The sequence below is a fragment of the Nyctereutes procyonoides genome, unplaced genomic scaffold, assembly GCF_905146905.1.
Source record: "Nyctereutes procyonoides isolate TBG_1078 unplaced genomic scaffold, NYPRO_anot_genome, whole genome shotgun sequence".
NCBI classification, from domain to species: domain Eukaryota; kingdom Metazoa; phylum Chordata; class Mammalia; order Carnivora; family Canidae; genus Nyctereutes; species Nyctereutes procyonoides.
In genome coordinates, this window is record NW_026575049.1 from 42,248,698 (window position 1) to 42,276,015 (window position 27,318).

At 42.0% G+C, this 27,318-nt stretch overlaps 1 long non-coding RNA gene and 1 pseudogene across 1 annotated transcript in view; both read left to right on the forward strand.

The window, feature by feature from the left end:
• LOC129511309 (uncharacterized) overlaps window positions 1–27,318 on the forward strand; it is a 78,178-nt gene that overhangs the window by 25,847 nt on the left and 25,013 nt on the right. Inside the window, exon 2 of the long non-coding RNA XR_008664792.1 lies at window positions 14,793–14,952. This is a non-coding gene — a long non-coding RNA (uncharacterized LOC129511309). The remainder of the gene's footprint in view (window positions 1–14,792; window positions 14,953–27,318) is intronic.
• On the forward strand, window positions 17,776–18,642 carry LOC129511308 (60S ribosomal protein L6-like; annotated as a pseudogene).

Sequence of the window (27,318 nt, forward strand, 5' to 3'; positions counted from 1 at the left end):
CCTCCATATTTTTATTTTTATTTTATTTTTTTTTTGCCTCCATATTTTTTAAATAACTTGGAAATGCTACTATTTCTTTATTTTTCTGCTTTGATTTTATCTTTTGTCTCTCTGCTCTGGAAGAGAAGAATTAGCTCACATACATTACACTTTCCCTCCCCATATAAATATATTCTGCTTTTGTATGCAGTACAAATCAGTATCCAGTATTTATATTACTATGACTTTGGAAATACTACTGAAAGCTTAGCCATGTTATGTATGATAATTCTTTCTTGTTCAATATTTTTTTTTGCTTTTTTAAGAGAAGAACAGCCTTAATTTTTCTATTTAGATTTTTATGTGCCAATCACTAATTAATCTCTCAAAATGTAAATTAGCTCTCAGTGTGTTTAAATATGATGAATAATTTATCAATTTCATTTTTCCCCCTGGGGCCACCCCTCCTGTAACCCTCTGTCCTCCTGTTTCAACTTGAACTAGTAGCACGCCAGGTCTGCTTCTCTAAAGTCATGATAGGATATCCCCAACCGGGGATCCCTGGGTGGCGCAGCAGTTTAGCGCCTGCCTTTGGGTGTGATCCTGGAGTCCCGGGTGTGATCCTGGAGACCCGGGATCGAGTCCCACACATCGGGCTCCCTGCATGGAGCCTGCTTCTCCCTCTGCCTGTGTCTCTGCCTCTCTACATATATATCTATCATGAATAAATAAATAAATAAAATCTTTTTTTTTTAAAAAAAAAAAGGATATCCCCAACCATCAGCATGGGGACAGACACCCTTCTCTCTCAGCTGCGTTGGAGTACCTTTACCTGGCCCCATCCTTGCCTCTGTTTGTATCACTCTCTCATTCTAGTAGAGCACAGCATTCTTTAACAAACAAACAAACAACAACAACAACAAAAAAAAACCATGGGAGGTGAAAAATAAGACTAGTTTTAGAAAGTTGATTCTACCCTTACACTCCACTGATATTTGGTAGAATTTTGATTTTGAAATAATTTCTCATAGAATTTTGAAGGTGTATTATCATTGTCACTTATGAAGCATCTGAGCTTCTCTGATTCCTTGTCTATTCCTAAGGTTTTGAGTGTGTTTTTTTTGTTTTTTTTTTTTTGTTTTGTTTTTTTTTGTCATTGGAAGCCTTTAAGATATTCTGTTGTCCTTGCTGTTCTGAAATTTCATGTGGCCTATGTACTGCTGTTCCTCCATTGCTATGGGCACTTGGTGAACCCTCCCCATCTATATGCACATCCTTCCATTCCAGGAAACTTTCATGTGACTGGTTTATTTCCTTTCTTTGCTTTCTCTGTTTGTTCATTCTCAAATTCTCTTCCGGATATCAGACCATCTTGGTTTATTCACTAATATTTAATATTTTTCCAACTTTTTAAATTTTTCTCTCTCTTCTATGACTGTATTACCTGAAATTATTTTCTAACCCTTTTAAAATTGAATTTTACATATTGCTCTCATATCTTTAACTCCTAAGAACTCCCTTCTTAAAAATTTCTTTTATAAGTTCTTGTTCTCGTCTCTTGGAGACAATATCTTTATTTATCTCTGTAAGGATATTAATTATATATGTTTTCTTCTGTTCTTTACCTATTTTTCCTTACCTTCCACCTAAGCTCCTTTTTTTTTGACCCTTGTAGTTAATGTTAGAAAACTTTCTCAAATGTCTGGTGACCCATTTACAATTAAAAGTGGAAATTCTGTGTAGGAATGTGATTCTTACTGATTGGTGGACCTCATTGTTGGGTGATAGGACTGAGATGTTTTATTGAGAAGTCTCCAAATGTAAATAGTAGGAGGAAGTCCTGCTTCTCCTAGGAGGCACGAGCCTGGCTTTCTGTGTCCTTGGAGTCAATCTCCACCATTCCTACTGTCCTTAGAGCCAGAGTCTCTCTAGCCCCTCCACCCCAGAGAGTGAACCCTATCCCAGCTTGGGTTGGGACAGTTGCCTGGTTGCTTAAGATAAAGGGAAAAAGCAAGTGTAACTGGTTCTGAAAGTGACTTTAAACCATATATACTTGTTCTTAGTCTCCCTTGGACTCTACTTTGAAAGGCACTAGTGCCTCTAATTGAGTGTTGAATCTTTCCAGCTTTCTGCTGGAAGTCAGTCTATCTCTGAATTTCTTCCTCTGCTAGTTTAGATTTTAGCTTTCTCAAGGTTGTAAAATGTGTCAGCACAAGCCCATATGATTTCCAGGCTCCAAAATTCTGTTGCTGTCATGTCTTCTCTTGTTCTGTGTCCTTATAGGTTGGTTGGTTTTCTTTCCTTTCCTTTTTCTTTCTTTCTTTTCTTTAAGACTCATGTCTGCTATTTTGTTGAAGGTTTTGGAGAGAGTGGAGGCAAATGACTCAGGCTACCATACTTAGAGGTAGTATGGTAGATATTCTTCTAGAGGCCTTCCAAAATGGAGCAGAAATTTTGGTAATGAGAAAGGTCTTCAAACTTGGATGTCAAATGACAAGAAAAGCCATCTTGTATGTGAGTGAATGAGGAGTAGTATCATGGTCACATCACAAAGGTGGTCAGTCTTCAGCACTCACAATCTGTAGGGTGCCATGCAGTTGAGTTGTGGGTTTGCAGAGAGAATGCTGAAGTGGTGTATAGAAAGAATTCCAATTCTGGGTCAAATTTCTTCTTGCTATTAACTAGTTTATTAACCTCATTGGCTACAAATCTGTTGTAAATGGAGGAAGGAGAAAGAAATGTCGCTTCCATTTTCTTTTTTACTTCTTTCATTCTTAACAGCATGGGATAATAGATGGGTGGATGGGACATCTTCATGTGTGTATTAAGGAAATTGTTACTACTACATTGCTCAGGAAGACACAGAGTAGATAAAATATGGGGCAGCTAAAAACTTCCATGAGTTGTGAACTATAAAACCTTATTTCCATAACTTCTTACAAATAATTTTATCCAAGTTCATCAAAATTCTTTATAAACAGGGGCTCCTGGGTGGTGCAGTCAGTTGAACGTCTGACTATTGGTTTCAGCTCAAGTCACAATCTCAGGGTCATGCATGAGTCAAGCCCTGTGTCAGGCTGTGCACTCAATGTGGAGTCTGCTTGGGATTGTCTCCCCCTCTCCCTTTGCCCCTCCCCTCACCTCTCTCCCTACTCATGTGTGCAGTCCCTCCCTTTCTCTCTCTCTCTCTCTCTCTCTCTCTCTCCCTCTCTCCCTCCCTCAAATAAATAAATAAACTATAGTTTGTTTTTTTCAAGATTTTATTTACTTATTCATGAGAGACACACAGAGGCAGAGCACAGGCAGAAAAAGGCAGAGACGTAGAGGGAGAAGCAGGCTCCATTCAGGGAGCCTGATGTGGGACTCGATCCCAGGACTCCAGGATCATGCCCCGGACTGAAGGCAGGCGCTAAACCGCTGAGCCACCCAGGGATCCCTAAACTATAGTTTTTTTTAAAAAAGCTATAAACAAAATAAAATACACATATTGACTTTCTTTTTTGGTATGGTTAGATCTGAACATGAAAGCTTTTGTGTGTGTGATTACTCTCACAGGAAAGGGGCTTAATCCAGGTCTTTCAGTCAGGCAGGATGTCATCAGAAGTCTCACAAAATAAAGGAGAGAAAGAGAAGAAACTAGAAGACGGGTTTTAAATGATGTTGGGGTAACAACCATGTTCATAGCAGTTTCATTCATAGTAGCCCCAAACTGAAAAAAAACCAGATATCTGCCACAAAAGAATAATGAATAAACAAATTTTAAAAAACAAACAATAAACAATGGAATATTTATTACTGAGAACTAAAAAGAAATGAACAATTAATATGGGCAATAGCAAGAACTGATCTCATGATGCAGCACAAAAGAAGAAACAAAAAAAACCCACACAGGATACAATTCTTTTCATGTGAAGTTTTAATCGATGGATATAGATCAAAACAGTGGTTGCCTGTGGTGGGGTGAGGAGGGAGAGTAGAGATTGAGAAGGGCCTGAAGGAAGTTTCTGGGGTAACATATATGTTCCATACTTGAATTAGAGTGATGACGTATGTATATATTTATCAAAATCACTAAACTTCTACTTAAGATCTGTGCATTTCACTGTATGTAAATTTTGCCTCTATACTTTTTTTTAACTAAAAGAAGTAGCAAGTCTTTCAAAATGTCTCCAGAATGCTCATGCTGCTTCTCCCCAGACTTCAGAAGTACCAAGATTACAGGCCTTTCTCTGGAACAGAAAGTTTACTGTGGGAAGTCTTTTCTGCTAGAATATATGTAACCCTGCCTGTTTCCAGCTAATTTTTACTCATTCCTCCAAGACCAATTCAGGAATGAACTGCATCACTCCCTCTCTGCCTGAGGTAACACTCCCCAAGTACAAGCCACCAGGCCCTCTTTTCAGGCATTTAATTATCTCTTTATTGCCTTGTAGTGATGTCATTTCTCTTCTTGTGTGAATCTGTTTGCTGTTCTAGATTTTAAACTCTCTGATGTTTACAAGTACATTTTTTGCTTTCTTGAATTCCTCCACAACAATTCTAACTCTTTAGAGTGAATGTTGGTTGGCTTAAATAAACAATGGTGGGGGCAGCCCAGGAGACTCAGCGGTTTAGTGCTGCCTTCAGCCCAGGACCTGATCCTAGAGGCCCCGGATTGAGTCCCACATCAGGCTCCCTGCCTGGAGCCTGCTTCTCTCTCTGCCTCTCTCTCTCTCTCTCTCTCTCTCTCTCTGTGTGTGTGTGTGTGTGTGTGTGTGTCTCTGATGAATAAATAAAATCTTTAAGAAAAAAAAAAGAGAGACAATGGTGGTATGAGATGGAGGAAAGTACTTGGGTCCTAGAATTAGAAAAGCAAGCATGAAAATCCTGGATACGTAAACTCAGCCAAGTTAACCTTACTGGGTTTCTGGTGTTTTTCATGTTCAAAAATCAGATATTACAAAAGGTAGTTGGTGAGAGAGAGACACACAGAGAGACACAGAGAAGCAGTATCTGTCGCTATTGCCATAGTGCTTGGCTCTTAGTAGCTATTAATAAATGTTATTATTTTTATTTATGAGTAATTTTGAAGGGAGAGGTTCCTGAAATTGGGTCAGTGACCCCTAAGACTCAATACTACCCTACTAGAATGTTTCCAGCTTGGTGTCCCTGCCACCTCGTTTCCAGGGTTTCTGACATTTGTGAGGGGAGGAGGGGAGTGCCCTTGAAGACAGCAAGGGATGCAGGAGGCTTCCAACTGTGGCCTGTATCTCTGGACATCCCCATAATAGCAACTTGGAGACACTAGTGCTCTGCACGGGGCTACTGCATTCTCTTTCATCCTGCCTAAGGTAATGATTCATGTCTCCAAGCTTATCACTTGAATTTGTTTCTTTCTTTATTTCTCTTCTAGATCTTTAAGTCATGTTATAAAAATAGGGCTTCTTTAAATTACTTCTGCAATAAGGCCTGGCTGGATGAAATTACTGAGTCAGCTAATAAGGATTATCTTTAAAAAGAGTCCCAAGACACATAATAAGCATTAGTCAAATATAATGATCTTGTCTTCTTATCTGTCACCTGTAGGTCTTAGGAAGAAACCACTCCTTCCCAGGTCGTATACACAAGACTTAGTAAGTGTTGAGGTTAAAACACTGCCTGGTGAATTGACTCAGCTAATGCTACCTGAGAATAAATATTTTCCTATGGCATGCTCAACACCCTAGAGACATGCATCCTCATCTGCTTTGAGATCCTACGTTAATGGGACTTCCTGCTGCCTTGGCATACTTGCTCTCTTTGCCAAACTTAGGAAGTGGTGTCTTGAACTAAATATGACAGTGTTAGGTTCAGTGCAGAAATAATTATTTTGATTGCTGACTTAAGTTTAACTTTTGATTGATTTAATGATTTTGCTACAGAGACTATTCAGAGATTCGGCTCTTGCAGTTGCTTCTTTGCTTCTCTGCCATCACTGTGTCCTGGAGCACCAAGTACTAGTTGTAATGCCATTGAATGGGCTCTGAACCAGGCATAACTGAGTTTAAACCTTGGCTTTGCCACTTACCAGCTGTATGGCCTCAGGCAAATTACTTAACTTTCCTGAACATCAGTTTACTCATCTACAAATACCTCTGTAACCAGGTCATTGTGCAGATTGGAGGTTATATACATACTAGCACAGCACAGAACACATGGGAGGCCCTGAATACATAATAGACATAATGATATAACAAAATAGTAATTTCCACCATTTTAAAATGGGGATGACAACAACAAATCAATTGTTAGTTGCTTATTTGCACATCCTATGCCCAGGGAAGCTGTATAAAGTACAGAATTGCTTTACCATGACATGAGGACTCTACTGTATAGTAGTGTAGTACTGTATGGTACTGTATAGAGGTAGGTAATGTAGAAACTAACATTGTTATCCTCGAACCTAGCTTGATACAGCATAAGATGTATGTCTGTGTCCTGTTGGTTTTGGCTTGCTTCTGGTGTAAAAGTCTCTCTCTCTCTCTCTCTCTCTCTCTCTCTCTCTCTCTCTCTCTCTCTCTTTGTGTGTGTGTGTGTAAGAGTGTCTTAACTCTCCTCTGGGAGGTTAAAATCCTTTCCTGGTAGGACTCTGTACAACCCTTTAGAATTAGGTGAGATCTGCCTTCTGCACAGCCCCAGACTCCAGTTCAGGCAATGCTTGCACCTTTCACTCTTTGATGGAGTTCCCTTCACTAGGCCCTTTGAGTTTGCTCCAAATCCTATGACCTCAGGTAAGTTATCTCCTCTTCCCTGGTCTGTCTCCTCATCCTTAAGCGCCATGGTTGGGCCAGCCAGATGATCCCAAGGTGAGCAATCTGAGAAGCAACGTGAACTCCAGCACTCATGACCCTGGTGCTTGGTTTCCCGTAGGAGGAGATACATTTACATAAAGAAGAACCTGCTTGATGGTGTTCTCTCTTTCCTCTGAAATACTCTTACTGCTCCCAGTTGCTCTCTCCATTCTCAGATGAAATCAGATCACCCTTTTTTCCTATTCTCATTTTGTCAGCAAGCTCTTTCCCCTACTTTACTGGGCCCTGATCCATAATTGGCCTTTTTCACCCATAATACATTTTCTCTTTTCTTTTGCCTGCCAGCCCAATCTTGGACCATCAGGAATTTAATACCGGAAATTCTATTCCTAACATACACTTGTTAGCTTCTTGCCTTTCCCAAAACTTTTTTGTATTTATCATCTTATTTGATCCTTGCAACAACACTACACAGTAAGATGCTTTCCTACAATTGCCAGATGTAGAAAATTGGGTTTGGGAAGAGTGGGTGGTGGATGTAAAGCTCAGTAGCCAATAGGTGATATAATCTAGATTAAAACCCTCATTCTGACACTAGCCACTTTTAAGACCTTCAACACCCACATTTCTATATTCTGTCAATATGCTTAGGGCTTAGGATAGTTTTCTTCCCCTTGTGTAATAATATGCTTATGGCTTAGGCCATTTTTTTCCATATGTGTAGTTTGACAATTGTAATAAAAATAGCTGATCAAATAAGGGTGAAGAGGTATAAGAGTTTGCCTTCTCAAAATGCTGACTTAAGTTTGTGGACATTGAGAGCAGGGAGGGATCTTGTAAATGAGCACATCCAACCCTGCACATTATACAGATGAGTCAGTAAGCATCTGTAGGAAGTGTGTCTTGCCCTTTGTCACAGATCAAGTTCAACCGCTACCAGTAGGCTTTTTGGGAAATGGGGGAAAGGTAAATAAACCTTTTGGATCAGTGCAAATTTGACTGGCCCACTGGCCCTCCACTGAAGTATTTGGTCTGTGGCAGATGCACAATGTGTTCTGCTTGAAATGAAGTGATTTCACTGAGTCATCCCCAGTGGAGTATCACCCTTCCAGGAAAGTAGATTAGCATGATCCTTCTATATCTTTCTTATGTTTGTCCTCCTGAAGCTTCCAAATGGCTGACAGCGATGCAGCTGAATAAAAGAAAACTGAGTTCATAGCATTTCTGCCCTGGAAGCAGAGCTCTTGCTTCTTTTCTGGTCACAAGTGCTGCTATCTCTGTCCAGCTTCATGGATTTGGGACTCTTTTCCTATAGATCTCTTATGTCTTGGAGCTGCTTGCCTACCTCTCCACCTGCCATGTACACCCACTCTTCTCCTCCGTGTTTTTTTTTAAATTTTATTTATTCATGAGAGATACACACACACACAGGCACAGACACAGGCAGAGGGAGAAGCAGGCACCATTCCATGCAGGGAGCCTGACATGGGACTCGATCCCACGTCTCCAGAACCACACCTGGGACCGAGGGTGGCGCTAAGCCACTGAGCCACCCAGGCTGCCCTCCTCTGTGTTTTTTTTTTTTTTTAAGATTTTATTTATTTATTCATGAGAGACACACAAAGAGAGAGAGAGGCAGAGACACAGGCAGAGGGAGAAGCAGGCTCCATGCAGGGAGCCTGATGCAGGACTCGATCCCAGGACTCCAGGATCACGCCGTGGGCCAAAGGCAGGTGCTAAACTGCTGAGCCACCCAGGGATTCTTCTCCTCTGTGTTTTATCATAACTCCCAGCTTCTCTGCACTCTCTTGCTCCTCACTGTGGGCCTGTGTACACTTCTAGCTCATTGGTGGGACAGATCCACTTCCAGCCTCTACCTGGGCTCTCCTATGCTCTGTGTATCTGTTCTGTGTTTACTGAGACCTCTGCTTCTTTATTTGTGGAAAGAAGCTAATAAAACCTATTTTGTAGGATTATAAAGTATGATTGAAACTATACTGGCACAGCATCTGATTCAGAAGAGGATCTAAATCATGGTAGCTATTAATATGATTTGCAACAACATCTTTTCTCCCAAACTGCAGATACCAAGAAGTTCAGGAGAAGGTCATTCATCTTTGTATCCCCTGTGCCTGGGGCATATTGACTGCTTAATAAATATCTATAGAACAGATTGGAAGAGAACCATCCTGGCTAACTGTGTCTTTGAACATCTGTTGCCCACAGTCTCAGTGGTTCCCAAAATGTTTGCTAGAATGTTTTACTTAATCAAAGCCACCAGTTGCATGGTGGCCCCCTCTTGGTTATCAGGACTCAGCCCTAGTCCCAGAGGAAGGGGTGACCTTCATGTAAGCTTTCTTTAAACTATAATGCGAACAAAGAAAAGAAAAAAATAAGCATCTTTATCGAGGGATATTCTAAAATGTTGAAATAAGGATTTAGGAGGAAATAGTTAGAATTGCTGTTTCACAGAGGAGTGTTTTGCTCAAGGGCCTCATTCCATGAAGCACAGCACAGATTGGCTCTACATACCCACCACACTGACTGTGTCAGGCCACTGTGAACATAAGCTACTTCCCCTTGTACAGAAGGTGGAGCATGGGTTGCACACAGACATGACTTTTGACACAATTCAGAGATCAGGTTTGTCCAGATTTCCAGATACCAGAAAAATCTATCTAAAAGCTCTTTTTTTATGGGGTGAGGGCTGGTAACTCTGAACCAGCACTGCTGAAACTCAGCCAGATCTCCAAAAGCCCACCCTGGGGTCATGCTCCTGTCAGGAGGGAAGGTGGTAGACCACTAGTGGGCACCAAGTTCACCTGCTTTCCTTTTGGTTAAACAACAACAAAGGAGTGGTGTGTGGCAAGAGGGTCAGTTTAGTCATTAGAAATAAAAACAGCAGTAAACTTTGGCACTTGCTTAAACTGCTATACATTTCTCAATTCATTTCTACATTTGGAAAGTGATGTTTACTTTCCCAAATCCCACCACTTCACAACTCAGAGCCAGTGCCCCCATTCACAAATCTCTAGCCCTCCTCTTGCCTGTTACATTCCCCAGGGCATGCGCTCTGAGGCCCCAGAATCCTTTATCTGGTTTATCCCTTTGGGCACTTGCCATTCTCCCTTGCATTATTATTCTTTATACAAATCTCTTGTGTTTCCCGTCAGACTGCAAACACCCCAAGGTCAGAATAAGAAATCCCTCCATTGCACCATAGCACACAGTACAGTGCCTTAGTTGTGGGATTCATTACAGATACTTCTTGAATAAACAAAGAAAAAGGTGAGGCTAAGTATATCCTGGGACTTTAAAAGCTAAAAAAGTTTTTAATTACTACTTACAGCTGGAACTTCAGGCGATTTTTAATTTTTGCTATTGCAGACTATGCTTCAGTGAAATTCTTCCACATACATCTTCTTCAACACATGTGAGTATTTCTCCAGTTACTCTTAGACATGGGATTTATGACTCCAATGGTATGAACACTTAACATTTTGGTAGATACTGTCACATTTCCCTCCAAAAAGTTTATTCTGATTTATATCCCCAACAGGAAATGAGAAGGCCTGTTGGGCATACCTACTTTTAAGTCTTTCTTGGGTATATGTTGGGAAACTTGAACCAACATGATTTTAAAATAATACTTTAGGTCTGTAAAGTACCCTATACTTTTCTAGGTATTTTTACATAGAATATGTATTCTCCTTTGACCTTCATGATAGTCTAGGATATAAGTAGGGAAGACTTTATTCCTGTTTTAGAATCTCAGCCAAAAAAGCTTGCTCCAGGTTTCACTGTGAGTCAGTAGCAGTGCCAGAAGCAGAGCCCTTGAACTGTTTTTCTGAATTTCTCTTTCCACAAGCTGGAAGCACAAGGCTTCAGAGGCAAAAAGGGCATGGCCATGTGGTGAAGAGCCTCCCAAGGGTTCTGCATGTCTTGAATTTATGCCAACGTGGAAAGAATGACCTGATTGGGGTGTTTAGTTTCTTTATCCGAAATAAGCCCTCTTTTCTGACTAAGCCACGTAGGGGAAGGAGGAGACAGGTGGCCTAGTATGTTGGTGTTGGGCTCATCATGAAGCCCTGGACAATGGGAGGTAGGAGCTTAAACACAGTGAGTAGTGTTGCCATGAGCTCTCCTTCCATTTTGTTCCCAGAGGTACTCAATGTAGAGACAGGGGAGAGAATGGACCCAGGGAATTCTTACCACTTTCTTGCTGAGGTTCTCTGAGATCTAATGCTATGAATTCACTTGCAAACTACCTTACTGCTTCCATTACATAGGGTTTTAATATTTTTTGAAGTAGTTTACTGATCTTTGACAAAGAAAGAATATAATGTGACTAGTGCTGTTGTTAAATAGAAATTTTCATGGGCCATTGGAAGAGGGGCTGCTTTGTTAGTCCAGAGCTACTTTACTTCTTACATAGTAGTTTAGGCAGGAAAATTGCTTTATATTGAGGTTAGAATGGAAAGTTCCATAGCCTAACATAGGCCAGCAGACAAGTCAAGGAGGAATACTTTGGAAAGGACAGTTCTTTGCTCCATGAACATCTTCATGGACAAGGACTACACTGTCTAATACTATAGCTAGCCATATGGAGCTGTTAGATGCTTAAAATGTGCCTAGTATGACTGAAGAACTGAATTTTTAAATTTAATTTTATTTAATTTTTAAAAAGGATTTTATTTATTTGAGAGAGAGAGCACACATGAGTGGAGGCGGGAGGGAGTTGGTGTTAGGCAGAGGGAAAGGGTGTTGTTTGCTTGACAGGTGCAGCAGCCTATATGTTATCTACTAAGGTTAGCTATTTTTAAATGTTTTGTTCAAACTTGAGGACCCTTAATTTTCTTAAAACCATTGGTCTGCTTTTTCTGTCAAGTTCTGAGAGATATGTTTTAATATCTCCTGTTATGATAGTAGATTTGTCAGTTACCTCTTGTAAATCCATCAATTTTAATGTTGTATGTTTTAAGATTATATTACTACTAAGTAGGTATGATTTCATGATTTTTATATCTTCTTTGTGTTTTGGTTTCTTTTTTTTAAGATTTTATTTATTTATTCATGAGAGACACAGAGAGAGAGAGAGGCAGAGACATAGACAGAGGGAGAAGTAGGCTCCATGCAGGGAGCCTGATGTGGGACTCGTTCCTGGGTCTCCAGGATCAGGCCCTGGGCTGAAGGCGGTGCTAAACCACTGAGCCACCAGGGCTGCCATGTGTTTTGGTTTCTTAACTTACATTAAAAATGTTTACCTTAATCCTGTCATATTTGATATTAGTATTACTAGAGAAGCCCTCCTTCCATTAGTATTTACATGATGTATCTTTTTCTGTTTTCCACCTGTCATTAACTTTTGCTTGAGCTATGTCTCCTTTAAATGGAAATTGTGATAGATCTTTTTGCTTTACCTATCTAAAAATCTCTTTCATCTGTTTACATTTATTACAATTAATAAAATTATTTGTTTGGGTTTATTTCTAGCACCCATTTTTGTTCTTATTCTTATTTACTGTAATTTCCCTTGACTTCTCTTTCTCCTTTCCTATCCTGCTGGATATTCTCAATTTGCCTTTGGTATCTAATGTCCATCCAACTCTGTGCTCAGGGGGTTAACTTCAATAGACTACCAACAGAAATGCTTGCTCTTTGGCTTTTGATTGGGGTGAAGCCCCAGTAGGATATTGGTGGACAGGATATTGGAGGAAAGTTAGGGTATTGGTTCCACCAGTTCCCTTTCTGCAGATCTGGGTTCCCCTAATGGGGAACTCAGCACATGTCAGGTGGCCATCCCTAACAGGTAACTCTTGCTGGCTACCAATAACTTTTCCTTCCCTTTGCCCATTTAGATCTAGCAGAATTAAAGATACACATTGTTGTAACATGGACTATTTCACCATCCTTTTTGGTCTCTCATAATCCTTTGTAAAACAAAACAAAACCAAGCAAAACAAAATGCAAGAATACCTTTTAACAAACTCTTTTCAGTTACCCCTTTTAGGTATGCCATCTGTTTCTAGCCAAATCCCTGTCCCATACACCTACTTTGTAATGGATGGATCACTTTTTTTTTTAAGTTTTTTTTTTTTAAGATTTTATCTATTTATTCATGAGACACACACACACAGAAAGAGAGAGGGAGAGAGAAGAGGCAGAGACACAGGCAGAGGGAGAAGCAGGCTCCATGCAGGGAGCCTGACCTGGGACTGGATCCCAGGTCTCCAGGATCATACCCTGTGCCGAAGGTGGCGCTAAACCGCTGAGCCACCTGGGCTGCCCTGGATCACATTTTCTTAAAGCTTTTTTAAGAAAAAAGGTGGAAGATAATACTAATTGCTCAACTAAGTCCTACTCCATTAGGACTGGTTGGCATGGACTTTTTCTCAAATATATTATTTTCATGTTATTTTTCTCTGGATTTAGGCACCTATGGAAAAAAGTATTGACTACTTTATAGATGAATTGTTAAATAAAAATCAATAATGTTTATCTCTAATTTATTGTGTCTATCAAAGTATGCATCCAAACTTTCCCATAGTACAGTCCTATGGGCCAAACCTTTGAGATATACAGAGGAGATTCAGGAAGGAACGGAATTTAACTCACCATCTGTCAATCAAACAACCAATGTTTATTGAACATTTATGTGAAAAGCTTTGCACTAGGTATTGGGAAGGATGACAAAATGTTAAATTAAATGTTGAGAAAACACCTAAATTACCAGAACTCTTAGATGTATTGTCTTATTTAATCTTTCCACCAGTTTTATGTTCTTTCTGTTCCCCTAGGCTGGATTTCCACCAAAGGGGTGGGAGAGTCTTGGAGTTACTAAGAGACCTCTAAGCAAAGGTGTGAAGGGCAACATGGAATCTGGGTAGAGTACAGAGTATGTGAAGATCTGGTCACTCAACCAGCATTTCTAGAATGTCAAAAACATGTTATCTTGTGGTGAGCAGATTGCAGTAGGTTGAGGAGAGGTTAGGAACAGGGCAGGTAATACATTTTGAAGTAGAGGGGGCAAGAGGGACAGAATGGAGGGGGCACTGGCTGGCAGGGGGAAGGACCCCCTCTGAGTCATCATCCCCTGTCCCTCCCTCACACAGTCCCAAGAAGGGAATCACTAGTGAGCTCTGGGCTGACACCCGGCCCCCAGTGTGGCAAATAGCAACCACAGGAAGTAGAACACTGTGGTGAACACACAAGACAGTGAATCAGAAGAACTCTGCTCAATTCCCTTTTCCTCCAGGCTTGTTACACCCTCTCGGGTCAAATCACATCACTACCTTAGACTTGGAATTCCCGCTTGAAGGGGAAGTGGTACGCTCCTGACCGAGTTTCTGCCCAGTGAAGGCACTCACATGCCTGTAGACCACAGGCAAAGGGCCTTGGTGGCACCTAGTTCCTCCTATTTCTCCCAACAGCAACCAGGGTGGGAATTGTGTGAGGTGAGGAGATGGGCACGAGAGTGAAGGCTACATGTCACATGCTTCTAAAATTCCAATTAACACAAAACACACACGTCCCAAGTAACACTCGACCATAGAAAAAAATTTTTAAATACATTATTATTTTTTTTTAAATTTATTTATTTATGATAGTCACACACACACACACACAGAGAGAGAGAGAGAGAGAGAGAGAGAGAGAGGCAGAGGGAGAAGCAGGCTCCATGCACCGGGAGCCCGATATGGGATTCGATCCCGGGTCTCCAGGATCGCGCCCTGAGCCAAAGGCAGGCGCCAAACCGCTGCGCCACCCAGGGATCCCTAAATACATTATTATTATTATTGTTTTAAGTAGGCTCCATGCCCAACGTGGGGCTTGAACTCAGACCCTGAGATTAAGAGTTACATGCTCTACTGACTGAGCCAGCCAGGTGCCCCTAAAATACATTTTAAAAAAGCTAAGACACTGCATCCAAGATTCACTACTCTGATATAACCACTAAAAACATTTTGGTGAATATCTTTGGAAAGTAAATCTTCCTTTTTTATTTATTTATTGTTTTAAAAATATTGTATTTATTTATTTCAGAGAGAGCACGTACACAAAAGTTGGGGAAAGAACAGAGAGATTGGGATAAGCAGACTCTGCGCTGAGCCCAGATCCTGATGTGAGGCTCAATCTCAAGATCCTGAAATCATGACCTGAGCCAAAATCAAGAGTCAGATGTTCAGCTGACCAAGTCACCCAGGTATATCTTCCTTTTCACAAAACATATTTTCTCAAATGTCTATGGGTAAAATATAACACACATTGATTTAAATGCAAAAACATAAGAGTGGGCATCTTCCAGAGGAGACTGTTTGTGTCTGATGAAAATGTGATGGAGAAGATATGAATGGATGAGTGTGTTTTATCTTCAGCATCACTTAGGAGGACTATTCATCTCTTTCTCTAACAAGTGTGTTCCAAGGTCAGCTGGTGGTAGTTTTGAGCTACTAGGGAAATTTTGGGCTTGAAAATGTGAATATAAAAAAAAAAATGTGAATGTAATAAACAGATAGACTTTAAATATATATATATATATATATATATATATATATATATATATATATATATATATATATATGAATGGGATCCCAGGGGCACCTGGGTGGCTCAGTGTTTGAGCATCTGCCTTATGTTGTGATCCCGGGGTCCTGGGATGGAGTTCCCTGTCAGGCTCCGGGGGAACCCTGCTTCTCCTTCTGCCTATGTCTCTGCCCCTCTATGTCTCTCATGAATAAAAAAAAAAAAAAAAAAAAAAAAAAAGAATGGATCCTATTACACACACTGCTTTGTAATCTGTTTTTTCCCTTGTTCTCTTTTTGTTGACCATATGTCCCCCTCTCTAAAACCTCCCTCAGTTTTTACTTTGCATCACTGGTTCTTGGGCAGGAAAGGGCTAGAAGAGAGCCATTTGCATTTGGGCCCAACAGAAGCTCTGAAAGAAGCTGTCTCCCTTAGTGCCAGTGAGAAGAAAATAAATAGTGGGAGACTAAGAAATACAGCTTCCTCCCTTACCCTCTGATAGCCTAGCCTGGGGGGTGGGGGAGGTGGGATTTGAGGTGGAGACAGAGATTAATACAAAACCAAACAACAGGGCAAATGTGGGGGAGCTGGATGGCCTCCCTTCAATCAAAGATCCCCTCAGTTAGCTCTCATTTGGAAGGAAGGAAGGCAAGCCAACAGAGTTGAATCTACCAATTCATAAGTCAAGTGTGACTGACAAATACATATTTCCTGAATGGTCCACAAAGTATACTGCTTTGAAAAGGGTTGGTGTCACTCCAAAGAATCCGTAATTGGCTGAGTATTCATAAATTTAAGGTAATATATTTGGTCATTGCATCTTTCTGGGCTTACCCTGTATTTCAAAACTTCCTGCTCAGTCACATAAACAATATGGGCTGAACATGGAAACAAAGGAGGTGCCTCAAGGAAAATGAAGATGAAAAAGATCTATATTCCTCAAAGGGCTCATTGTCTAGTGTGAATATAGAAGAAATGCACAAATACCATCCACACAAAGCACAAGACAGTCACAGACTCTGAGCCAGACTGTTGGGTTTGAACCCTGGTCCACCACCATGCAAGTGACCTTATATAACACAGCCAGGCCCTCTAAGTACCTCAGGGCATAATGATAGAACCTGCCTCTGGGAGTATGGGAGGTTTAAAGGGTAAAAGCTCATAAGCCCTTGGCAAGAAGCAGTGTGCAGTTAAGTGCGTACCACAGTTCCTGTACATGTGGGGCTAACCAGAAAGAAGAGACCAGACCAAGAAAACACTTCTTGAAAGAGGTAGGTCTTGATCTTTGGAAAGGTTCTGATGGCACAGATGGAAAGGGTAGGATTTCAGAAACACAAGACTTGGAGTTCAAGCCATACGGAGAAGAGTCTGAAGAGAGTGACTAGAACATTTGCCTCAAGCTTTGTGTCAGACAGGTGTGAGTAGGAGTCGAGTCAGGAAATCAGGGCCTAATATACTGGCCTGAAGAGGCTGTGCCCAGTTTGGTAGGAAATGAGGAAATACCAAAGGCTTTGAGCAGAGGATACCAGGTGCAGATGTTGTTGAGTAGGAGTTACTGGGCAGATGGGGTTGGATGGGGGAGGTGAGATGGATGTGGGGTCACAAGAGGCCAGTGTGGAAATCCAGGGCATTAATGGGGGTGGAGTGCAGGGTGATGTGGGAAGGATAATGGAGGGGCAGGGTCAGCTTCAAGGGCATGCAACCTTCACAGTCACATAGGACCATGCTCCAAGGGTCCTGTGCTTGGTTTATTTTTTTTTTAATTTTTATTTATTTATGATAGGCACACAGTGAGAGAGAGAGAGAGAGGCAGAGACACAGGCAGAGGGAGAAGCAGGCTCCATGCACCAGGAGCCCGATGTGGGATTCGATCCCGGGTCTCCAGGATCGCGCCCTGGGCCAAAGGCAGGCACCAAACCGCTGCGCCACCCAGGGATCCCCTGTGCTTGGTTTAAAGCTCTGCAGTCACTGTCTCGAAATTCTTGATAGATTTTGAACAAAGAGCTCTACAGCTTTTGAATTTAGTCTCAAAAGTTATGTAACCAGTCTTGAGGGAGGCACAAATAGGATGGACAGAATGCTTGCATATGGGGTGAAGCAGAGAAGAGAAGTCATTGAAAGAGTTTTGGGGAATTTTGGTGAACATATGAAGGGTAAGGAGTGAGAATGGCATTGTGGAGAGAACACTGTGTGATGTACCAGCCATCACGGAGAGATATCTGAAAACTTGGTAGAAATTTGGTCTCAGAGCTCAGCAAACAACTTTGAGATATAGTTATTTACTTGTAAATCATATCCTCTTATTAACCTTTTCTACAGACACTAGAGGATTGTTCCACTTTATTTTAATGAGATACATATTTTAATTAAAAAATGAAATTGATAGACGTATTCACTGAATAATGATATATGAAGTGTTAGAAATGTGTGTAGGGTTAAAAAAAGGTCAAGAATCCCTATAGACCAGAAGCGGGGACCTTGGTTCTCTTTTCCATCTTGCAAGATGGCGGGTTAAAAAGCTGAGAAGCCAGATACTAAGGAGAAGAAACCTGAAGCCAAGAAGGCTGATGCTGGTGGCAAGGCAAAAAAGGGTAACCTCAAGGCTAAAACACCAAACAAGGGGAAGCCCCATTGCAGCTGAAACCCTGTCCTAGTCAGAGGAATTGGCAGATATTCCTGATCGGCTATGTATTCCAGAAAAGCCATGCACAAGAGGAAGTATTTGGCAGCTAACTCCAGGGTTGAAAAGAAAAAGAAGGAGAAAGTTCTTGCTACTCTTACAAAACCAGTTGGTGGTGACAAGGATGGTGGCACCTGAGTGGTTAAACTTTGCAAAATGCCTAGGTATTATCCTACCAAAGATGTGCCTTGAAAGCTGTTGAGCCATGGCAAAAAAAACCTTTCAGTCAGCATGTGAGAAAGCTGCAAGCTAGCATCACTCCTGGGACCATTTTGATTATCCTCCCTGGGCGTTACAGAGGCAAGAGGGTAGTTTTCCTGAAGCAACTGAGCAGTGGCTTGCTACTTGTGACTGGACCACTGGCTCTCAACTGAGTTCCTCTGCGTAGAACACACCAGAAATTTGTCATTACCATTTCCACCAAAATTGATATCAGCAGTGTGAAAATCCCCATACATTTCACTGACGCTTATTTCAAGAAGAAGAAGCTGCCAAAACCCAAACACCAGGAAGGGGAGATCTTTGACACAGAGAAGGAGAAATATGAGATTACAGAGCAACGCAAGTTTAATCAGAAAGCTGTGGATTTGCAAATTCTGCCAAAAATCAAAGTTGTTCCTCAGCTTCAGGGCTACCTCCACTCTGTTTTCTCTCACAAATAGAGTTTACCCTCACAAATTGGTGTTCTAAATTTCTTTTTTTTTAATTTTTTTTTGTTTTATTTATTTATGATAGGCACACAGTGAGAGAGAGAGAGGCAGAGACACAGGCAGAGGGAGAAGCAGGCTCCATATACCGGGAGCCCGACGTGGGATTTGATCCCGGGTCTGCAGGATCGCGCCCTGGGCCAAAGGCAGGCACCAAACAGCTGCGCCACCCAGGGATCCCTTTTTTTTTTTAATTTTTTTTTGTTTGTTTTAGGTGTTCTAAATTTCTTACAAAGAACCTAATTAAACAACTGATCCATTAAAAAAAAAAAAAAAAGGTCAAGAACCTTATCTGGAAGACTATTGCTATGGGCTAAATTGTGTTCCTCTCCAACATTTATGTGTTGAAGTCCTGATCCCCCAGTACCTCAGAATGTACTGAAGTCAGGGCCTTTACAGAGGCAACTGAGTTAAAATGAGGTCAACAGGGTGAAACCTAATCCAGTAACACTGGTGACCTCCTAAGAAGAGATTAGGACGCAGAAAAACAGAGAAGGAAACATGTAAGAACAAGGGAGAAGATGAGCATGTCTAAGCCAAGGAAAGGAGGCCTGAGGAGAACTATCACTGCCAATATCTCATTCTCAGACCCCATCCTCCAAGGCTGTGAGAAAATAAATTTCTCTTGTTTCAGCCACATAGTCTGTAGTACCTTGTTACAGCAGCCCTGGCAAACATAGCCATCTTCCTTGAGAAGAACAAGAAGAGGTATTTATATCCTTGGAGACAAGCAAGAAGTGGCCAGGGAGGTGATGGGAGCAGGGAGCAGTCACAAAAGCAAAGGGTATCTCAGGGATGAGGAGTGGTTGCTAGTTGTCAATGAGGATGCAGGTCTTACAGAAAGGTGCTGGATTTTAGCGTAAGGAAGTCACTAATGCCTTTGAGGGAACGATACCATTTGTGCAGCAGGGGAAAACCAGGTATAGTGGGGTTGAGGGAGTGTGACATGATAGTCTACAGGTAGAGTATCCTTTTTTTTCCAAGAAGTTTCTGTATGAAAGGCAGGAGATGAGATAGGACAATAGGTTGAAGGGAAAACAGAATCAAAGGAAGGATTTATTCAGGGTGAGAGTTAGGGAGCCCTGGGCAAACATGGCTATAGAAACCCCAGAAAGAAAAAAAAAGAAACCCAAGAAAGAAGGACCCAGTAAAGCATGTTGTGCCCAATTTACAACTGTTAAATGAGTTAGAAGGAAACTCACAAGGACCAGGGGAAGGGCACACAAACCCCAATTGAACAGTTAACCCATAACACTGGTTTGGTACAATATCTGTAGGAGGGAGAAGGAAGGGACCTTTATGCCACCCCTAATACTGGCAGCCCCTGGTTTATGCCTCCCTATTTAGCTCTAGCAGGTTCCTGTAAAAAGCCTGAGGCCTATTTCCCCTCACTTCTGTCCCTTTAGAATTCCCCTTGCTGAGTTACAGGGACAGGGACTGTCCATCCAGAGGCTAGCACACAGGTACATGAGAATCTGTTCCTCCAGGACTTTCCCAACAGCAAAGCAGAGAGGGCCCTATTGTGAAGTAGGCAGTGGGACTGACCTGGAGACCTTTGGGATCCTTAATGTGTAGAGGGGACACAGAGCTATTTCCTGCTCTTCCCTGTTCCTTACAAAACTTGGAAATGTTCTTTCCAGATCCCTCATTCTTCCATTGCCTTCCTGGGCCCAGTCCCTAACAGTTGCCTTACTTTCTTGGGAACTGAGTGCTGAATCTCTGGGCAGCCTCAGTCTCAGGATTCTGCTTCCCCTTGGCCAGTAGTTTTCAAACATTTAAAGAAATGGCTAGACCCATTTTTCAAACATCTTAGAGAAATCCCTAAGATGTCAAGGGGCTAATGGTATATTTCATTAGTATGCATAACTTCAAACTTAACTATACTCACACATTGTGAAGCCAGCCAATGGAATTATAGGTTGTTTTAATAACTGGAAAAAATAGAAATTGTGGTTATGGGGGTGCCTGGCTGGCTCAATCGGTGGAATGTGCAACTCTTGGTCTTGGGGTTGTAAGCTCAAGTCCCAAGTTGGATATACAGATTAGTTAAAAATAAAATCTAAAGAAAAAAAAAGAAAAGAAAAGAAAAGAAAAGAAAAGAAAAGAAAAAAGAAGAAAGAAAGAAAGAAATTTTGGTTATGGGAAACCATTGCAGTCTGATACCAGCCTCAGGCTTTAGTTTATTTCTGCCATTTGCTTTGGTCACATTGTAATTAATAAGAAATTCCTAATTCACACAGATAAATGGCTATAAACTGTAACAGTTTTAAAAATAACCAGCCTTATAACCTTGGAATTTAAGGGACCAGCAAATGACGGAAGATTTATTCAGTCTTTACAAAAATGATTTCACTTTGCAACATACTTAGCCTATTGATCTGCAGTGTCACATGTTTGTAAATAACATATTTGAATCTTATGCTGAAGTCTGAAAAATAATTTAACACTTTTAAAAATGAAATTTGAATCAAATATTTGTGGAAGCCTAAATAGAGCTTTCTATGGGAAATAGATGGAAGTCTAGTACTCTAAGAACCACCTTGAAGCCCAACCCCATCACCAGCCAACAAATATTTACTAAATGCCTACTTTATGACATGTTCTGTACTGAGCAAGAGATATAGAAAAAAAAACTTATTGTACCTACCCACAAGTACATTGGGCTGGAAGAGGAGGTAGACTTGGAGAAATTCCATCAAGTGTAGGATGTTCAGGGAATCAGGAGACAGGCACTCGTTGGACCTGGGGAAGTGTTTAAGATGGGGTGCAGGGCACGGATGCAGAGCAGGTTTCTAGAAGCCATATACACTGCAGGATAATCAGGAATAGGGTGAAGAGGAGTGGGGAGAAGTCCTTCCAAAGTAATGTCAGGAGGCATCACGTGAAGAAGTGAACTAGCATAGTGTATGTGCTGGTCTCAAACTGTGTGAGATAGCCGTCTCAGATGGGGGAGCTGAGGAGACAAGAATGGGAAGGCAGCAGAGCCAGGTCTGTGCAGAGCTTCAGGGTAGTAAGGAGATACCTCACCTCTGACCTACCAGTAACAGACAGCCATGAGGATTTTAAGCAGGATTTTATGCTGTTGTCAAATCTGCATTTTTAAGAGCACTTATATGGATTGACCCCATATTTGGAGGCAGGGAGTCCACTTCAGAGACTATTATGAGGCTAAAGGTGATGGAGGCTGAGCCAGGATGTGATAGCAGAGAATAGAGAGAAGCAGGTAGAGTTGAGTAATATTTAAGAGGCAGATCTGACAAGAGTTAGTGATTGATTGGCTGGGGGAGCAAGGGTGGGTTAGGGGCACAGATGGAGAATGGGGGAGAAGTCAAGGAAGCCCGTCCCCAGAAGTGTCTGGCTGACTCTAGAGCAAGAATGTGAACCCAGGTCCTGTTTCCACAGCCCTTCAGACAGATACTATGAGAGCAAGGGTGATCAAATCAAACTTTTAGTTGAGAATCATCATCAAGAACATGAATTCAAAGGGAATGCCTAAAGCCAGGCTGAGCCCAGGTGAGAAGGTCAGTCATTCTTAGAAGTTTTGCTTACTATTTGCTGAGAATGAATGAGCAGAGTAATCAGTGTGAAATTAATTGGTTGATGAGATTAGTCAGCCCCACCAAAAGTCAGATTTCTACAAAGAATGTCACTGCAGAATCTAGTTGTTTTCTTTTTAAACTACAAAATCCACATAACAATCACAACAATGCAAAGGCAAACTTGGTTCCCTCTGGGTTCTGGTCATGGGGCAATAATATATCTTCCAGATAGATCACTATTGCAATCAGCCACATTGGGGAAGATACTGAATGTATGGTCTTAAAAACAAGGAAAAATAACAAAAGTGAATATTACTGTGCATTTCTTAGAGCTTGGTAATATTTGATGTTAAAGTGGCAATAGCAGTGGGAAAATAAAAGTACTACATAATTAGATTGCTAAAGGGTTGGAAGGGGAACGGGTGGGAGAGTTTATGTGGTTTTTAAAATAGGAAGTTCTACCCTAAAATGAAGGAAGTTCTGAATAGGCTATTAGAAGAGCCTGTATAATAGCAATTTGATGTTTTCGAAATACTATATTTTATGACAATAAAACATGGCTTTCATCAAATCATACAGTGTTATTTGGATACAAAGTGACTAAAGTTGGCTGCTCTGGGATTTTATGAAGCTAAAGAGAAACTATTGTACAGTCTTGTGAAAGACATGAGTGGTTGCATATCAGTTTTTTTTTTTTTTTTCATTTAAAATGCAGGATTTCAGGGGCATCTGGGTGGCTCAGTAGGTTAAGTGTCAGACTTGATTTCACTCAGGTCATGATCTTGGGGCTGTGAGTTCAAGCCCCATGTCAAGCTCCACACTGGGCATGGAGCCTGCTTAAGATTCTCTCTTTCTCCCTCTCCCTGTGCTCCTCTGGCCTGCTCACACATCTATACCAGACACTTCTGCGGCCTGTGTTATTTAGGTGTTATATGCAACTGATGAAGTATTGAAAACTACATCTGAAACTTATGATGTACTATATGTTGGTGATTTGAATTTAAATTAAAAAAACAAAATGCATGTTTTCAAGCTTTTAAAGAGACTTTGCAATTGTGAGGGCAATGGCAACAAAGAAATGTTGGTTATCAACATTACAGGGAAGGAAGCATGGTTTGAATGATGATGAGGGACGGATTGTTAAGAAGAGGAACTCTTTTGGGCAGCCCGGGTGGCTCAGGGGTTTAGTGCCCACCTTTGGCCTGGGGCGTGATCCTGGAGACCCAGGATCAAGTCCCACATCGGGCTCCCTGGATGGAGCCTGCTTCTCCCTCTGCCTGTGTCTCTGCCTCTCTCTCTCTGTGTCTCTCATGAATAAATAGATAAAAATCTTTAAGAAAAAAAAAAGAGGAACTCTCAAGGTCATACAAAATCATTGAGATACTCTCTACTTAGACCATCTTCCTACTCAGGTCATAACTGAAGCAGGCCCAAATTAGACCCTGGTCAAGAAGCTCAGCTGATGTGCAAAGGTGCCCGGCACTAAGGTCTGCAGCAATGCATGCTGGCCAAGCTGATTTCACCATGAATGGCTCCAGTGTACCCTAGCTCTGGTGTTCTTACCACTATTCGGGAGGGAGGGGAAGGCCTGAATGGCCCAGTGTCCATATGTATGGATCTTGATCTCAGAAGCCTCTTTGAAGCATCCTAGAGCTTGTGAACTCCCTCTGAAGATGACAAAGCAATTCTTTGGGGAGACTGGGGGCGGGGGCTGTCAAGCTTGCATCATTATCTTAACCAAATGCCTAAGAGGGTACTGGCCTATACCTTATGTTTGCATTTAGAACTAATGTTTTTGTTACTAAAGTTGATATTTGGCTATTGCAAATTATCTGAGATTGTATCAGTCCTTTCAAAAGAGGAGGCTACAAAAAGGGAGGGAGGAAAAAAAGAGTGAGGGAGGGTGTTACTGTATGTGGTAATAAAGACCACAGACTCTGGGTTTGAATCCTGAGACTCACTGGCTATGTGACTTGGGTGGGTCATTTACCCTCTGTGTGCCTTGGTTCCTTCTAAAGAATGGGGGAGAGTAATGGATAGGGTCCTTGTGAGGCCTGAGTGAGTCAGCATTTGTAAAGGTTGTGAAGGCTGTGCAGTAGATCACTTAGAAAGCCTGGGTATCTAGTTCACACATATCTGCATCTCAGGCGCTGGCTGACAAGGCTGGAAATGACCCTCCCAGGGTCTGGGGAGGCTTGGAAGCCAAAGAAGGCTACCCACACCTTAACATACTCTTCCATCTTCAGCCACTGTGACCTGGTTGTCCTTTTCCACCCCCTCTGGTTCCTTTTCAAGCTCAACCCTTCAGCTCTCCACTTGAAGCACTCCTCAAGGCTAGTTCAAGGCCTCCTCCTGTGTCCCTCTCTTCTGTTCTTATCAGGCTATCTCATCCACAAGCACTGTGTCTTTTGCCAGCCACCCAGAGGCAGTTCACAAACTTATATATCCAGCTCAGACCTCTCTACTGAGCTCCAGACCCAGGTATCATCTGCACACTTGGTAAGACCTCCTGAATGCCTCAAAGGCACCACAAACTTAGTGAGAAGCCTACTCATACCTTTTATATGCACAACTGGCCCTCTTCTGGGGCAGTCCAGTTCAGTGATTGGCACGATCATCCATGCAGATCTAGAAGGGGTCTTCACTTTCCCTATCCAGTTTACTTACAAACCCTGCCAGTTCTGCCTTTTAAACAGCTCTTAAGTAAATCTGCTCACTTCTTTCCATCCCCACCAGGATGACCCTGTGCCAGTTCTCTTGCTCAGCTCTTGCCTCCTATCATTGAACATAAAATGTGGTTGGGGAAATGGTTAACATACATACTGACAAATTCTGTAGTTTCTTATAATGTTAAGTGCTGTGAAGAAAAACATACTAGGGAAATTGGATAGAGAGTGACTCAAGAGGCTGGTTGAGGAGGGCCTTTCTGAGGAGGTGACATTTGAAGATCTTGAGGCTGAGGATCCCAGGCTTGCCTCAGATTTGTAGGTGGGTTGGAGGTGAATATAAGCTGGAGGTAAGAGGGAGAATGGGGGGATGAAATGGGAAGGTCTGAACAGGCCAGCCCCTGTGTGGCTTTGGAGACCATGGACAGGAATTCAAATTTGATTCCCAATGCAGTGGGAAGCCATAGATGACTTTTAAGCAGATTCATCAGCTCTTAGGGGGAATTGGTCGCTCATATCAATTACCCCAGCCTCACCCAATTCTGCCTCTGATAGAGTACGGGCACATATCACACTCTTACTGAAATACAAAATAGTTAAGGACTCTTGAAATCCAGTTAGCTATTCTCTGTAATCAAGGGTGACTTCCAGGGCTGACTGGTACAGTGATTGTGCCACCATCCATGCAGATCCTCAGACCAGGAACCTAGGGGCATCTTCACTTTCCTCTTCCCCAGTAGCTTGTCACCAACTCTTGTTTGCTCTACCTCCTAATTGTCTCTTAAATTTAGGAAGTAACTAGCTAATCCCTGTCCCCCACATCCTGCTTTAGCAGCACTGCTATCTGTGACCCCTCAATCCAGGGTCTAGTTATTCAGAACCTGAGAGATGGCCATATCTGCCTGTATCAGAGATTGACGTTCATCCTGGAAGGTGTGGGAACCTGGACCTATGGCTTATAGTTCTTCATCCGTTGACCAATCATCTATTATTTCTGTGTTTGCTTGAGCTTGTTTGTAAAGTAGGTTTAATGATATTCACTTTTTCTCTTTCCACCTGGGATAAAATAAGTAGCTTTGAGGACACATATAACATCCATGATTCAGGGTGAAGGCAGGATTCCAACAAGGGCTTCAGGGCCACGCCTGGGTGGGCCACCAGCTGAGCTGCAGTGGTTTTCCTGCTTGCTCTAGAGCACTTGCTCTTTCTCTACTGCAGCCTCTCATAAGGCTGGGGCTGTTGCCCTGCTGGTGAAGGTTGGTGAGGCATCTCCAGGCCTGGTGGAAACCTGCCTGCACACAGCTGGACTGCAGTGCTGATGCTTTAGGCACCAGGACCTCAAAGCATCATTTTGTTGCCTGCCATTTATTTCCAAAGATAACCTTGTATTTTGCCCTGAAATCCAAACTTGACATCACCACCAGCAGTAGAAATGAAACTGTCTCAGAGCCACCAATGTAGGGCCTACACAGAGAATTCGGGGAAGGGGAAGCCTGAAGCCATCCTAAATGCTGGGATCTCGGGCCTCTCTTGGACAACCTAGCCAAGTTGTCAAATGCCTAAGATTGATGGGTTTGTCTGGATAGGTGAGAATATAGTAATATACAAACAACCATAGAAGCTTTTCTCTTAGTAACCAGGGTTGGATATGCCCAGAGTGAGGCCAAGCAGAATAAAAGGGCAAACTGCTCCATGTACAGCCCTCTCTGCCCTTAATCCTGCCTCTCAGCTCTCATTCATTCTCTTGGGAGCACCCTGACCTCCTCTACTCACTCTTCTGCTCCACACTGACAGCGATACAGTCTTCTCACTTGTTTTCTTCTGCATTTTCAATAAGAACAAGCAGTCCATCTTCTGACTTTCCTCCAATTCACATTCTAGCCCATTTAAACAAATGAGCTTTCAGCAATGCATTCTAGATCTTTTGTGTAAACCATGGCACTTGGGGGCCGAGAGGGAACAGATCTGTTCAGTGTTGCCAGGACTTTCACCTACAGTCTCCTTGAGCCTCACAGCCTGGCAAGGGTGTGGCAATCCCGCCCTCCTTACAGAGAAGCAGAACTGTATAGAGAGTTTGTTCAGCATCCCCAGGGCAACCCAGAGTCAAGATGCAAACCCTGCTTTCTCAGGGAAGAGTTAAGCTAGTGATTTTGTTTACGAAGAATCTTGGCTTTTTGCCCTTGTTTTAAACTCATACCCCATTGCGATGAGATGGTTCAGTTATGCTTTCTTGGCAGTATTTCACCTCTCAGCTTATACTATCTCCTACTTCTCTGGGCATGCCCTATTCCTTGCTCAAGAATTGTTAGCCTGGATCCTGTTTCAATAAGATAAGTTACCTTATTATCTCTGATCCAAATTCCCTGTGGCCAGCTGCTCAACTCTCTGTGATAATGCAAACAATACTTACTTCTGTTCTCAGTTGCTGATCTTTTTTTAAAAACTTTTTTCATG